At 42.8% G+C, this 16,909-nt stretch overlaps 1 long non-coding RNA gene across 3 annotated transcripts; it reads left to right on the top strand.

The window, feature by feature from the left end:
- Positions 1-3,558: 3,558 nt before the first annotated feature.
- Positions 3,559-15,308, top strand: LOC141134428 (uncharacterized). Of its 3 annotated transcripts, none has more exons than XR_012243145.1 (3): positions 3,559-3,692; positions 4,089-4,214; positions 14,355-15,308. It is a non-coding gene; the product is annotated as an uncharacterized lncRNA (long non-coding RNA). The 3 variants fall into 3 exon arrangements; XR_012243143.1 differs by lacking the exon at positions 14,355-15,308 and adding an exon at positions 12,251-14,333; XR_012243144.1 differs by lacking the exon at positions 14,355-15,308 and adding an exon at positions 4,421-4,714.
- The last annotated feature ends 1,601 nt before the right edge of the window (positions 15,309-16,909 follow it).

Genomic DNA, 16,909 nt, shown 5'->3' with positions numbered 1-16,909 from the left:
AGCAAAAAAAATCCCAAGAAATTCTTTAAGTATATAAACAGTAAAAAAGGGAGGACAGACCATATTGGCCCCATAAAGAATGAGGAAGGACATCTGGTTACAAAGGATGGGGAGATGGCAAAGGTATTGAATTTATTCTTCTCCTCAGTCTTCACGAGTGAATCGGGGGGCTTCAGTAACCAAAACTGCAGTGTTTATCCTCATGACACAACACAGAAAGCACCTACATGGTTAACAGAGGACGGAATTAAAATTAGACTTGAGAAACTTAACATTAATAAATCACCGGGACCAGATGGCTTGCATCCGAGGGTACTTAGGGAACTCAGTCAGGTGATTGCCAGACCGTTGTTCCTAATTTTTACAGACAGTCTATTGACTGGAATGGTACCAGCTGATTGGAGAAAAGCCAATGTAGCACCAATATTTAAAAAGGGCCCAAAAAACATCCCTGGGAATTACAGACCAGTTAGCCTAACATCAATAGTATGTAAACTCTTGGAGGGGATGATAAGGGACTATATACAAGATTTTAGTAATAAGAATGATATCATTAGCAGTAATCAGCATGGATTCATGAAGAATCGTTCTTGCCAAACCAATCTGTTAACCTTCTATGAGGAGGTGAGTTGCCATCTAGATAAAGGAAGGCCCGTAGACGTGGTGTATCTGGATTTTGCAAAAGCATTTGACACAGTTCCCCATAAACGTTTACTGTACAAAATAAGGTGCGTTGGCATGGACCATAGGGTGAGTACATGGATTGAAAACTGGCTACAAGGGCGTGTTCAGAGGGTGGTGATAAATGGGGAGTACTCAGAATGGTCAGGGGTGGGTAGTGGGGTTCCCCAGGGTTCTGTGCTGGGACCAATCCTATTTAATTTGTTCATAAACGACCTGGAGGATGGGATAAACAGTTCAATCTCTGTATTTGCAGACGATACTAAGCTAAGCAGGGCAATAACTTCTCCGCAGGATGTGGAAATCTTGCAAAAAGACCTGAACAAATTAATGGGGTGGGCGACTACATGGCAAATGAGGTTCAATGTAGAAAAATGCAAAATAATACATTTGGGTGGCAAAAATATGAATGCAATCTATACACTGGGGGGGAGAACCTCTGGGGGAATCTAGGATGGAAAAGGACCTGGGGGTCCTAGTAGATGATAGGCTCAGCAATGGCATGCAATGCCAAGCTGCTGCTAATAAAGCAAACAGAATATTGGCATGCATTAAAAGGGGGATCAACTCCAGAGATAAAACGATAATTCTCCCGCTCTACAAGACTCTGGTCCGGCCGCACCTGGAGTATGCTGTCCAGTTCTGGGCACCAGTCCTCAGGAGGGATGTACTGGAAATGGAGCGAGTACAAAGAAGGGCAACAAAGCTAATAAAGGGTCTGGAGAATCTTAGTTATGAGGAAAGGTTGCGAGCACTGAACTTATTCTCTCTGGAGAAGAGACGCTTGAGAGGGGATATGATTTCAATTTACAAATACTGTACTGGTGACCCCACAATAGGGATAAAACTTTTTCGCAGAAGAGAGTTTAATAAGACTCGTGGCCACTCATTACAATTCGAAGAAAAGAGGTTTAACCTTAAACTACGTAGAGGGTTCTTTACTGTAAGAGCGGCAAGGATGTGGAATTCCCTTCCACAGGCGGTGGTCTCAGCGGGGAGCATTGATAGCTTCAAGAAACTATTAGATAATCACCTGAATGACCGCAACATACAGGGATATGTAATGTAATACTTACACATAATCACACACATAGGTTGGACTTGATGGACTTGTGTCTTTTTTCAACCTCACCTACTATGTAACTATGTAACAGTACATGTTGGCATTCATGGTTCCCTCAATGAACTGTAGTTTCCCAGTGCCAGGAGCAGTAATGCAGCCCCAGACCATGACACTCCCACCACCTTGCTTGACTGTAGGCAAGACACATTTGTCTTTGTACTCCTCACCTGGTTGCCGCCACACACGCTTGACACCATCTGAACCAAATAAGTTTATCTTGGTCTCATCAGACCACAGGACATGGTTCCAGTAATCCATGTCCTTAGCCTGCTTGTCTTCAGCACACTGTTTGCAGACCTTCTTGTGCATCATCTTAAGAAGAGGCTTCCTTCTGGGATGACAGCCATGCAGAACAATTTGATGCAGCGTGCGGCGTATGGTCTGAGCACTGACAGGCTTTTCCCCCATCTCTTCTACATCTGCAGCAATGCTGGCAGCACTAATACGTCTATTTCCCAAAGACAACCTCTGGATATGACACTGAGAACGTGCACTCAACTTCTTTGGTCGACCATGGCGAGGCCTGTTCTAACTGGAACCTGTCCTGTTTAACCACTGTATGGTCTTGTCCACCGTGCTGCAGCTCCGTTTCAGGGTATTGGCAATCTTCTTATAGCCTAGGCCATCTTTCTGTAGAGCAACAATTCTTTTTTTCAGATTGTTAGAGAGTTGAGGTGCTATGTTGAACTTCCAGTGACCAGTATGAGAGAGTGAGAGCGATAACACCAAATTTAACACACCTGCTCCCCATTCACACCTGAGACCTTGTAACACTAACGAGTCGCATGACACCGGGGAGGGAAAACGACTAATTGGGCCCAATTTGGACATTTTCACTTAGGGGTGTACTTACTTTTGTTGCCAGCGGTTTAGACATTAATGGCTGTGTGTTGGGTTATTTTGAGGTGACAGCAAATTTACACTGTTATACAAGCTGTACACTCACTACTTTACATTGTAGCAACTAGGGTTGCACCGATACCGATACTAGTATTGGTAACGGTGCAGATTCCGAGTATTTGCCCGAGTACTTGTACTCGGGCAAATGCTCCTGATGCTTCACCCGATACCTGCATCCCGGAAGTCAGTGGGTGGGAGAAGGCGGAGCGCGGGTCCTGGCACAGTGAGAGTCCTTGCAGGCTGCAGTGGAGGAAGGTAAGCTTATGGGGCAGGGGTGTGGGCCGCAGCCGCAGCCATCCATCAGCATTGGTGACCCGGGCCATCAGAATCATTAACGGAAGTGACGTCCCGAGTCTCTGACAGAGGATGTATACTGCAATGCCCATCTTGGTACACCCTGCACTCGGCCTCAGTAGCCTGCAGTCACAAGGCGGCAGCAGACATCTTGTTACACCCAGCCCATATATTATATCGGTACAACCCTAGTAGCAACGTGTCATTTCTTCAGTGTTGTCACATTAAAAGATATAATAAAATATTTACAAAAATGTGAGGTGTGTGCTCACTTTTGTGAGATACTGTATATGCCTATCCCAATCACCCACGTGGGGGTGATTGGGATAGGCATATACTGCAAAGGGAGATGAGGTGGATACATTCGCTCAGGGCAACTGATGCTCCTGGGTTGAATGAGGCCTTTTGTGTAAAGGATGTGGCATGGCTACTTCATGACTCTGTTATATCTCTAGCCTGTGTGCGGTTTCCATTGGCCGTGTCGACTGGGCGGCGGCACCAATTGCCTCCCCCTTTTGCATCATGCTTTGACACAAGCCCATCGGCTGTTTTTGGCCATGGTGATGTTAGAGAGGTGGGGTTGTCGAGCACCTGGGCTTTATTAACCCAGGACTCGACTCAGTTGCTTTCCATCTGCAGCTGGGAGTGGACGGTGCATGTGTGCCTTCAGCCTTTTGCCACAGATCTCTATTAGGTATGGTCTTTTTTTCATTTGACATGTATTAGGGCATTTCAGCTGGTTTGGATTGATTTCTGGGCTCTCTCTTTGCCTGAAAATGTTTTTATTTATTTTTACGCACGTTTGTATTGTTTGCATGATTCACTTTGGTGCAGTGGGTCTTATTGACTCAGTGACACTAATATCCCTCACTATGGGCTTACAGCTTAACAGCTGCACACACCAGCCCCTAATAAGTAGGTTTAATTTTGTACGACACTAAGTTTCCATTATAAACAGCACTAGTCACTTTGTTTTATTGTCTTAATAGACACATTTTTATTGTTTTAGAGTCTAAGCACAGTATATTTGCCTTACTTTAGGGATAATAATTGCACCAGTAATCAATTGGTTTATTTATACATTCACTAGGTCATTTTTGATGTGACGATTTGGAATTTTTGGTTCTTGTGTTTCATTGTGATCTGTTGGGATGCCTGGAGATCCACACATTGGGCACCTGTCCTTCCATCTTCCCCGCCTCTCTACAACTACCAGGTAGAGTCTAATGTGCATCTGGGATGGCCCCTTCCTGGCCTGTTACACATTTGGAAGTTTTGTTTATTGGATTTTAATTATAAGTTAACTATACTATATCTACGTGAAGGTTTTTGGATAGATTCCATAACTATGTAAGTTTGTAACATCAAGCCTGATGGGGATTTTTTTCCCTTTTAACCTCTCATATACCTTTTTATCTTCAGATATCCCTGTGTGCTTCTCCTAAGGAAGCAAGTTTTTATCTCACGATATGTGTAGAGGATCTAACCACAGACCATCTTGATTGATGGACAGCATAAGCTCAGTTCTCAAATGTTGATGTCAGGTCTTTTCAAACTTGAAGGTTTCTGAATGCCATTTGATGATGTTTCTTCACTGTTGATATATACATTTATAATTATATGTGTTTTATAATAATATATGTATTTTTTTCATGTAATATATTTTCTTATATTTTACCTCGGTGTTGTGACTCAATAAAAGTCCCATGGGCTATAGATAGTTGTGGAGTATGTACTAATTGGAGCGGAGACACAACCGGTACACATTTCATACCAGCGTCTTTTTCTATAACACCTTCTTCCACATGGCTTCTCGCAAACTGCAAATGGGACTTCTTCTGGCTTTATTTTAACAATGGCTTTCTTCTTGCTACTCTTCCATAAAGGCCAGATATGTGGAGTGCAGGACTAATAGTTGTCCCACCTGAGCTGTGGATCTCTGCATCTCCTCCAGAGTTACCATGGACCTCTTGGCTGCTTCTCTGATGAATGCTCTCTTTGCCCGGCCTGTCAGTTTAGGTGGACGGCCATGTCTTGGTAGGTTTGCAGTTGTGCCATACTCTTTCCATTTCGGATGATGCATTGAACAGTGCTCCATGAGATGTTCAAAGCTTGGGATATTTTTTTATAACCTAACCCTGCTTTACACTTCTCCACAACTTTATCCCTGACCTGTCTGGTGTGTTCCTTGGCCTTTATGATGCTCTTTGTTCACTAAGGTTCTCTAACAAACCTCTGAGGACTTCACAGAACAGCTGTATTTATACTGAGATTAAATTGCACACAGGTGGACTCTATTTACTAATTAGGTCACTTCTGAACGCAGTAGGTTTCACTCGATTTTAGTTAGGGGTATCAGAGTAAGGGGGACTGAATAAAATGCACGCCACACTTTTCACATATTTATTGGTAAAAAAATTTGGAAAGCCATTTATCATTTTCCTTCCACTTCACAATTATGTGCCACTTTGTGTTGGCCCATCACATAAAATCCCAATAAAATACATTTACATTTTTTGTTGTAACATGACAAAATGTGAAAAATTTGAAGGGGTGTGAATACTTTTTCAAGGCACTGTACAGTATAATCTTCTCACTGCATTTTAACTTCATATTACAATAAAGTGCTGAAAGCCACAGCACGGGGGTGTATTCTAGGATAGACCAAATAAACACAGTATCCACGCTATAGTCTTAGGCAAATGCCATATATTGCTATTTAATGATTGATTCTACCACTTACATCATAATTTCCTTCAGTCCATTTGCAAAGTGTCAGACTACAGCCCCCTTGGTACCTGTTAACCAGAGGGTGAGAAGACCTCTGCTACGGCTCATTAGTCTCTAATAGTTTAACTCTGTTAGCAGAGCCCAATTCACGGTTCTATAGCCCTTAGAAATATGTAATCTGCATACTAAATGCTTATATTGGCCGAGACAGAGCAATTAGGCTCTCCCAAAGTTTGGCCGACAAAATATTAAAATACCTGCCTGAGAAAGTAATTGGTTGATGTCCAGGAAATATTCTAAGTTGTTGAAAATTTTCCATATGTAGTTTTTGGCTGAGAGGGAGGAAATGACACCTAAAGACATATGTTAAGTAGACCATCGCCTATTTCTCGTCATTAGAGATGCTGGTCGTAGCTTTATGTAGGAGCTCAGCCTGCACCAACGCGCTGGATGGGGTGAGGGAACATTATTGGTAGCCATGCTTTTTTTATTTTATCAATATTCGTGAGCCCAAAAAAAAAAAACAGTTTTTAATAAATCAATGAATAATACATTTATAAATAAGTTTTACTTTGATTTTTTTTTCTTTCCGAATCAGCATGATATGATCCAAAACAAAAGAGAACTTCAGTAAAAAAAAAAAAAAAAAAAGTTGCCTATACATCACAGTCACCCCCTTACATCAGGGTCCCCATCAGAGCCTCCTTTACATCAGAATCTGCCTTAGGAGACCCCTATTACATCAGAGTTCACCTCAGGAATCCCCCTTTACATCAATGTTCCCGTATAAGTCCTTTACATAAGGGACTCTATTAGAGCCCCACTTACATCAGGGACCTTTTTGAAGCCCCCGACTTACATCAGGTTCCCTATCAGAGCCCCCCCCCATATCAGTCCCCCTTAGATCAGATTCCCTATCAGTGATAAACCCTTACCTTACTTACAGCATAAGGTAGCCCAGTGTTTCTCAATTCCAGTCCTCAAGGCGCCCCAATAGGTCATGTTTTCAGGATTCCCCTCAGATGAAACCGTGGTGGTAATTACTAAGGCAGTGAAACTGATCAAATCAGTAAAATAATGGAAAGCCTGAAAACATGACCTGTTGGGGCTTTTTGAGGACTGGTGTTCAAGAAAAAAGAATCCCCCTTTGTTGGGACTTTATAGGCAACAACATCCACACATGTATGAATTAGAAAATATAATTTATTAGGTATACATAAAATCATTTGATCATAAAGTGACCGATGGTTAAAAGGACATAGAAAAAAATACTACATAAATATACAAAAAACTAAGAAAAGACAAAAAAACATGACAGGTTACATGGTTTGCATGACAAAAAGACTATTGTTACTCTCCAGTATATAGGGGTCTCCAGTACCCGACACATTTCTGGTTCAAGCACCTTCGTCAGGGGTATTTAATAAGAGTATATACAGTCATAATTTTGTCTTACATGTGAAATGTTCCAGCATATAATTTGAAAAAATGGATGAAGCACTGCCAGTGGGGGTGTCAATAGATGCCCACCAAGAGCACCAACAGTACACGATAATATCAGAAAAAAGGGGACTTGCCTATTTAATTTGCCTGGTGATCACAAGGATTCATACATGGCGGGTTGCCAAACAAGGTTTGTCAATTTTAAATAATAGCGCTATCCGAAGCATGGCTAAGTATGGCTCCTTATCTGTATGTAGCAGCAACACACTCCAAGTCCTTGAGCATTAGACCTCCCTATAAACGAGGAACCCTCTGTCTATACGTCTCCCCGCTCTGCAGTGCTCCCTGTTAGAGCCCCTAACTTACATCAGGTTCCCTATCAGAGCCCCCCCTATATCAGTCCCCCTTTAGATCAGATTCCCTATCAGTGATAAACCCTTACCTTGCTTACAGCATAAGGTAGCCCAGTGTTTCTCAACTCCAGTCCTCAAGGCGCCCCAATAGGTCATGTTTTCCGGATTTCCCTCAGATGAAACCACAGTGGTAATCACTAAGGCAGTGAAACTGATCAAATCACCTGTGCAAAATAATGGAAAGCCTGAAAACATGACCTGTTGGGGCGCCTTGTGGAGTTGAGAAAAACTGAGGTAGCCCATACATTATACTTAGCAAGGCTGTAATAGTTCTCAGATTCTCTCCAATTGGGGCAATCTATGCATGGCTTGATATTCAGGCTATGTAAGGTTCTTCTAAGTCGATGATTCCCAACCTTTAATCCCGTACCCACAATGGGACATGCATTCAGGATTTTCATCACCTTGCACAGATGCTTGAATGTCAGTGGCTTGGTATTTATAAAACTATTTTATTTAAAGGAAATTTCCAAAACATGGCTTGTTAGGGGGGCCTTGATGAATGAGGTTTGGAATCACTGGTGTAAATCTAGCCATACACTAAGATTTTCGGGTGAATGCTCATACAAAAATTTGTACGAACTTTCGCATATAATTTCTCAGTACATTCAATGACTTGACAAATCTGCGAAATTACTTCAAAACGGCTTTTACTTTCAACATTCGATTTTGGAATGAATGGACTTTCTCAAACTAAAACCACATACACTGCTAGCAATTTGTTCCTTTGAGAAGAAGTTTCTATCCTGCTTGTGACTAATTTTATCACTATGGTCAAAAACAAACATTTCGCTTTGATCCCCCACTAATGATTAGAAAATTGAATGTTCTTAAAGCGGGATTCCGGACAGCTAAAAAAATGTTTTAAAGTCAGCAGCTACAAACACTGTAGCTGCTGACTTTAAATAAGTAGACTTACCTGTCCTGGGTGCCCGCGATGTCGGCCGCCCGAGGCCGACCCGTCCCTCGGCTCTCGGGTCCCGGCACCGCCATCCTAGGTAAGGGAAACAGGCAGTGGAGCCTTGCGGCTTCACTGACAGTTTCCTACAGCGCACGCGCGAGCGACGCGGTGATCTGTGAATGGCCCCGTGGTTTTCTGGGAACAGACACAGTTCCCAGAAGGCAACGGGGCCGCTCAGCTAGGAGCAGAACACACCGTGGAATAGGAACAGGCAGATTAGGAAGACTGCCTAGCAACAAGGGTTCAGGTAAGTTTAAAAAAAAATTTGGGGATTTTTGGTCCAATTTTTTTTTCAAGGTGGCCCTCCACTTTAAAATGAAAAATTATTAACTAATTTCCACTAGTGTATGGGCAGCTTAACTGATGATAAGCACCAGTTAGAAAATCGTTGTGCTGGATTAGTAAAGAATGGAATGGGACTCCTTTGCATAAGCACCATGTTGAAAAGCCAAATTAGAGAGAAGGGTCACAATGGATCTTTTCATAATTTGCACTGAATGTAAACAGACACATTTCTTAGAGCAGCCTTTCTCAACCTTTTTACCCCAGAGGAAACCTTAAAATAATTTTTTGGGTCTCGGGAAACCTCTGCTATAATCAATTCAGTGGTGGCCACTGTGAAAAATGCTTCTAACATTGGCAGAGGGAACAATGCAACTCTACAGGCAGCTAAAAAGATCATTGGCTTCATACAACTGGCTTTGCCAATAAGCATTGGTGGCATTGACCCCAGAATTATGCAGACACCATCAGATGGGAGGTCAGTCAGCCATAGCTCAAGGAACCCCTATAAACCTGGAGACTTCACAAAAAGATATTGAGAGAACGAGTCCAGAGACGGGTAACAAAAATGGTGAAAGGTTTGGGGGATAAAACATATCAATAGCGACTTTAGGACTTAAAATGTACAGTCTGGAGAAAAGGGAAAGGAGAGACATGATTGAAACCTTTAAATACATCAAAGGGGTGAATAGGATTCGGGAGGGCAGCTTTTTCAATATGAAACCAAAATCAAGAAGAGGGGGACATGACTTCAAGGTAACTGGAGAAAGATTCAAAACTAATCTTATAAAGTATTATTTTACTGAAAGGGTAGTTGATGCAAACTCGCTCATCCATATCTTTATGGACCTTGCTTTGTGCACAGGTGTGCAGTCATGTTGCAACAGGAAGGGGCCAACCCCAAACTGTTCCCACAAAGTTGGGAGCATGAAACTGTCCAAAATGTCTTGGTATTCCGATGCATTAAGAGTTCCCTTCACTGGAACTACTGGAAATAAGGGGCCAAGCCCAACCCCTGAGAAACAACCCCACACCATAATCCCCCCATCACCAAATTATTTGGGAAGCAAGGTCCATAAAGACATGGATGAGTGAGTTTGGGATGGAGGAACTTGGCTGGCCTGCACAGAATCCGGACCTTAACCCAATAGAACACCTTTTGGGTGAATTAGAGCGGAGACTGCAAGCCAGGCATTCTCGTCCAGCATCAGTGCCTGACCTCACAAATGTGCTTCTGGAAGAATGGTCAAACATTCCCATAGACACACTCCTAAACCTCGTGGACAGCCTTGACATAAGGAGAAAGTTTGGGACTTTGTGTGAAGCAGGCGGCCGAATTGAACAACATGAACAAAGAGTGACTGGTGGGTATAAAATGATAAATAGCCTAATCGCATAGTGTTATGGCATGTACATAGTAACATAACATGAACCAATTGCATGATTATATGATTTAATTACATATGAATCACATAGTAAGAAGATAACATAGTAACATGTAACCTTAAAGTACATGGCATTAACAACATGATAAAAAGGAAACCACCAGACTCTAAAATCTATGTTCACATAATGTAACAGGTCCATGACAACTTGGTATAGGCCAATAAAACCAACATAATAATGTTCATATTGTTTGATATCACTCTTGGATTAAAAGCGTAATGACGACATCTATATAGCTCAACGAGTTTCATGGGTTACCTCCAATCTTCAGGAGCAGATGCAACAATCTATAAACATAATGTAAAATTAATTGATGGGGGGGAGGGAAGTGGAAGAAAAATTGGTATAAATAATGATGGTGATATCCATGGATCACCCATAGGTAACTTACAGATAAGCTGTGAGTGTAGGTGACAGCGCCATGGGCTGAGACCGACTGGGGAGAGGCATCATCAGTCCCGGGGGCTGAGGCGGTAAGCCCCAAGGGCAATTGGTGGAAGGCCGGCAGGAAAAGGACATTCCTGGGGAGCAGTGACCCAAATGATCTAAAGAAGAGAAATGGAAGAAAAAGTGGTATAAATAATGGACAGGCTTCCCAGAAGAGTTGAAGCTGTTATAGCTGCAAAGGATGGACCCACTCAATATTGAACCCTACGGACTGGGATGCCATTAAAGTTCATGTGTGTGTAAAGGCAGGTGTCCCTATACTTTTGGTAATATAGTGTAGAGCTATACTCAGACAAAAAACTTAACAAAAAACAAAACAAAACAAAAAAAACGGGAAGACTCAATGGACTACTCTTTTTTGTGTCGTCACTTTTCTATGTAACCTCTGGAGGAACCCTAGGATTCCACCGATCCCTGAATGAGAATGGCTGTTTTGGAGGATACATATCTCATACGCATGGCCCACAGTTGTCTCTAATGCCTTGTACACACAGTTGGACATTGATCGGACATTCCGACAACAAAATCCATCAGATTTTTTACAGACGGATGTTGGCTTAAACTTGTCTTGCATACACACGGTCGCACAAAGTTGTTGGAAAATCCGATCATTCTGAACGCGGTGACGTAAAACGCGTACGTGGGGACTATAGACGGGGTAGTAGCCAATAGCTTTCATCTCTTCATTTATTCTGAGCATGCGTGGCACTTTGTGCGTCGGATTTGTCTACACACGATCGGAATTTAAACGATCGGATTTTGTTGTGGGAAAATTTTATATCCTGCTCTCAAACTTTGTATGTCGGAAATTCCGACGAAAAAAGTCCAATGGAGCCCACACATGATCGGAATTTCCGACAACACAATCCGATCGCACTTTTTCCGTCGGAAAATCCGACCGTGTGTACAAGGCATACCAGAAAGCTGTTCCAGGGCAATGATATGTAGCCAATGCTGGAGCAAGCAATACTTTAGCAAACTTGAAACAGATCTTCACCTAAAAACTAAAGTTACCCTCATTCTCTAAGGCCCCTTTCACACTGGGGCGGTTTGCAGGCGGTATTGCGCTAAAAATACCGCCTGCAAACCGCCCCTAAACAGCCTCCGCTGTTTGTTCAGTGTGAAAGCCCGAGGGCTTTCACACTGAAGCGGTGCGCTGGCAGGACGGTGAAAAAAGTCCTGCAAACCGCTTCTTTGGAGCGAAATCAATGGGACAGCGCGGCTATACCGCGGCAATACCGCGGCTATATCCGCGCTATACGAGTGATTTTAACCCTTTTTCGGCCGCCAACGGGGGTTAAAACCGCACCCCTAGCGGCCGAATACAGCTGCAAGAACGACGGTACAGCAGCACTAAAAATAGCGCTGTTGTACCGCCCACGCCCCCACCGCCCTAGTGTGAAAGGGGCCTTACTTTCACCTCTACCAAAATGGCAACTTTTTTTTTTGGGGGGGGGGGGGGGGGGGTACTTTTTTTTTCTTTTTTACAGTACTCACACCTACTTCCTCTATTCTTCTATTCTCCCCTAGGCGAGGATGACATTGCCCTCCATCCCCACCCACAAAACTCCTGGCATAGAGTTAGGACCAGTCTGCCTGCACCCCTCAATCTGCACATAGACAGTGGGGAGCCAGCTGTGAGCCTTCAGGAAATGACCGCCAGCTCCCAAAGTCAAGATGGCGGCACCAAAGACCCAAAGCCCTGAGAAGAATCAGTCGGGAGGGAAGACAGCACTAGACGTCTTGGGCTGTTACTTATCGCTTTCCTAAAGGCCAGCAGCTACTGCTAACTTTTAATTTTCACATGCCTGGGTGACGTTCCTCTTTAAAGCTGTATTAAACCCCAAACCAAAAATATATTAGGTTACAGCACTTGTTTTTTTTTTTTAGGCTTTTTTCTTTCTATTTTCACCTATTGATCCTGCCAAAAAATCTGTTGTTTTTCAAATTCCTTTAACAGGCAAACCTTTCCAGCAAAAGTGGTAGTTAGAGGGTTGAGACAAACCATTGAACACTGACAGGGGTGCTTACAATGATCCTCTTTTATTCATTCATGTAAACCCTTTATCCCAAAAGGCAGTAACTGCTTAGAAAATGTTAGCTGCAGTTCAGATTTAAGGCCTGATTCACACCTAGGCAGTTTTAGTGCTTTTTTGCATTTTTGCAGATTTGCACTACAGTCCATTTAACATGGTTTCCTATGGAACTCGTTCTGTAGTGCAAATCAGCAAAATGCAAAAAGCACTAAAACTGCCTAGGTGTGAATCCAGCCTAATTGGTTATATTTGTAGTCAAGTCCATCTAAATCTGCTGTTGCATCCAAAGCTGGCCATACACAAGCAGAATATTGTTTAAAAATTTTCATAATAAGAACATTTGCTTGTGTTTCTGATTGTTAGCGGGGTAAAATCAAAATTCGTTTTTTGCCCACATAGACACGAAAATTCAAACAAGCAGGATGTCATTTTTTTTCTCAAATGAACCAATTTCTAAATCCTCGTACACACGATCGGATTTTCCGACGAGAATTGTGTGATGACAGGCTGTTGGCGGAAAATCCGAGCGTTTGTACGCTCCATCGGACAATTGTCGGATTTTCAAATACAAATATTGGATGGCAGGTTTTAAAATTTTCCGCGGACAAATGTCTGTTGTCGGATTTTCCGAGCGTGTGTACACAAGTCCATCGGACAAAAGTCCAAAGTACAAACACGCATGCTCGGAAGCAGAAGCGGTCGGTCTTGTAAACTAGCATTTGTAATGGAGAATTATCATTCGTGACGTGGCAAATTATGAAATCTCCAAATGCAGCGCACAATTCTCTTCTTCTTTAATGGGATAATAATGAAGCTGCTTTGCTGGTGATACTGATGGAGTTATTGCAAATACATTTTCAAAGGCTTTTTTTCTAGTGATATCAAGAATAATATTATTATGCTTTTTTTTTTTTTTTTTTTTTTTTTTTGGGCAAGTTACCACAACACCATTATCCTGTTGTTTTTAGGATCAAAGATACAACTATGTTAGGCCCCTTTCACACGGGACGGATCCGTGTTGATCCGCCCCGTGTTTATCCGCTGCTCAGCGGGGATCACTCCGTTTTCCCCAGCTGAGCAGGCAGATGACAGGGCGGGACCCGCACACTGTGCAGGGACCGCCCTGTCAGATCTCCGCTCTCCCCTATGGGGGATCAGAGGAACACGGACCGTCTGTCCGTGTTCCTCCGATCCGCTCTGCAGACGGATAGAAAAATAGGAAAAATAGGACGAGAGCGGAGGCGGACGACATCGGGTGTTAGCGGATGTACATCCGCTGACACCCGCTATCCCATAGGGATGCATGTATGTCCGTATTTCATCCGAAAACGGATGGATGAAATACGGACATACGGTCCGCATGTGTGAAAGGGGCCCAAATGCCCCTTGTCAATTTTACATTGTATTTTTTAAAATGTAACTGTCTACTCCCAAACTGTCATTTGAAGTAAAACACACAGCCAAGTATTATTCTACATAATTTTTTTATTGTGCATTAAACAAAGAAAACAAATAAAATTAGACATGTTATCTGCCAATAGAACTCAACCAAAAAATAAAATAAAAGCCTCATGCATGTGTCCTACTTCTTAATATAGGGGGTCAACAATGCCAAGAGTTGGTGAAAGCAGGGGTCCGTCATCCGGAGATAATTCAGAAAATCATCCGGATTATTCTCCTGGAGCTCCCGCAACAAAGGCATATGACATAATTGGTCACGATTAATAAAGCAACCAAATTTTTGGTCCAAGAACTCCTCCTCCTCCTGTTCCTGGACTGGACTTGGGTCAAAGCAAAAACTCTAAGACCAATAATAAATAACACGTTATCTCCTCCGATTCCGCAACATGGCTGGTTGACGAACGGCCATTCAGAAACGAACTGAAAAGCGTGAAATGAAAAGCGCGAACTGAAAAGCGCGAATCAACACTCACCAAACTTCTACTAACACGAAATTAGAAGAAGGAGCCAAAAGGGTGTCACTAAAGAGCTGAAAAACCATGTAGTACGTCAGTATGTTCGTGTTTGTTGGCCGACAATTCCTTGCCATTTGTATGCAAGACAAAATCCAGGCACACGCCTTCGGACAAAAGTCAGAGCTTTTGTCTGCGGAAAATCCTACCGTACGAGGCTGAAGAGTGTGGTTTTCATTCAGCAAAAGTCAGTTCATTCCAAAATCGAATGGAAAATGCCAATAAAATTTTAAACTACAATTTCAAGTCATCAAATGTGAGAATTTTTGCACAAATTTTCATACCAACATTCAGATTTACTGGTGTTTGGAAAGCTTTACACTACCCTCTAACCAGATTGACAATGTTGCTGTCCAAGGGTGGTACCATGGAGTGGAGACACCATATGGCTGGCCATACATTATTACATTGTCTTGTACAATTTTCCTTTAGTTTTACCATATAATATGCAATCAAACCTAAAGACTTTCAATTTGTATGTAATCAGGTAGGCCCATGCACTACATAGTTCAAGGTAAATCTAAAGGAAATTGATTAAGAAAATTGTATATTGTATGGCCCGCTTAAAGAGGAACTGCAGTCTGCTCACATAATTTGTAATAAAAACATCTTTGCCATTCTGAAGCTTCCTTCCGACCACTTTGCATATTATTTTGTATATACTGTGATTCTGTACTTGCCAAATATTCTGCAGAAATTTCCCTCCGCTAAGTCTGGCTGCAGCCAACTGTGGGCAGCTGAAGCTGCTGCCTGTTCACTTCCTGGATTTACACAGACACACACAGAGGCACACCTAACAGCTCTGCAGTTCTCATTGGCCCTCTTATGACTCATCCCCCCCTCCTGTCCTGGCAAACTCTCCCCAGAGTGAGAGCGAGCGCTGTGCATGATGACATAAGCCTAGGCTAATGACCAGACAAGAAACAGGAAGTGGGCTTTATAAGGTATTTACTGGCAGAAAAAAAAAAATGTTTTACTATCCAAAGTTAAAACCACAAGGACAGAAGATTTAATAGATGATGGAACGAAGAAAAAATGACTGAAGGCCTGCTAAGATAGCAAGTTACTGGATGGATCACCAAGTGACAATAAAGGAAAAAAAAGCCTAAAAAAAGAAAACAAATGCAGTCACCATATCTAAAGATTGGTTTAATGCCACTTTAATGTCATTTAGTTAGAGCTTAAATCTGCTTTAACCACTTGCCAACCGTATAACTTAGATATAACGTGGCAGGGCTGCACCAGATCACATACCTAGTACATGATCCAACACTTCTGGGCATAGGTGTGCACAGCCGATTGCATTATACATTTGTGTGCATGTGTAAATATATATATACTGCCATTGTCAGGAGAGCAGTGGATGGTGTCAGTAGCTTTTATTTTTATTTTATTTATTTATTTAGGAGCCCTGTTAGGGGTCTTTGGTGAAATATTAGGGGTCTAAGCAGGTGGAATCTGCACCACACGGGGTGATTAGGGCATGCACAGGCACACCTGGCACACGCTGAGCCCACGCCTATGCTTCCGGGTCTGGGGTGCACATGCGATTGATGTGATTATACGCAGCGTGAGCTGATCGGCGGGTACTGTGGACTCGATGTCCGCTGATACCCACCAATCCTCCAGTACAGAGGGAGAACGGAGGTCTGCCCATGTAAACAAGGCAGATCGCTGTTCTGACAGTAGGGAGGGCATGGATCCTGTGTTCCTGCAAAACAGGGGCACCGATCTATGCCTTCCCCCTGGTACAAGCACTTCCCACACTGTTATGCCTCGTACACACGATCGGACTTTCTGACAACAAAACCGTGGTTTTTTGTTCGAAGGTTGTTGGCTCCAACTTGTCACACAAATGTTGGCCAACAATTACGAATGTAGTGACATACAAGACGTACGTGATATCTCCATTACGAACGCTAGTTTTACAAGACCGAGCGCTTCCGGCTCGTACTTGATTTGGAGCATGCGTGGACTTTTGTGCGACGGACTTGTGTACACACGATCGAAAAGTCAGACAACAAAAATTTGTTGGTGGAAAATTTGAGAACCTGCTAGCCAACATTTGTTGGCAGAAAGTCCGACAACAAATGTGCAATGGAGCATACACACGGTCGGACTTTCCGCCAACAAGCTCACATCCAACATTTGTTGTCGGAAACTCCGATCGTGTGTACGCG

Source organism: Aquarana catesbeiana, linkage group LG03, assembly GCF_042186555.1.
Source record: "Aquarana catesbeiana isolate 2022-GZ linkage group LG03, ASM4218655v1, whole genome shotgun sequence".
Taxonomy (NCBI): domain Eukaryota; kingdom Metazoa; phylum Chordata; class Amphibia; order Anura; family Ranidae; genus Aquarana; species Aquarana catesbeiana.
The sequence above is the reverse complement of the archived record's forward strand: the minus strand, read 5'-3'. Positions and strand labels throughout refer to the sequence as shown.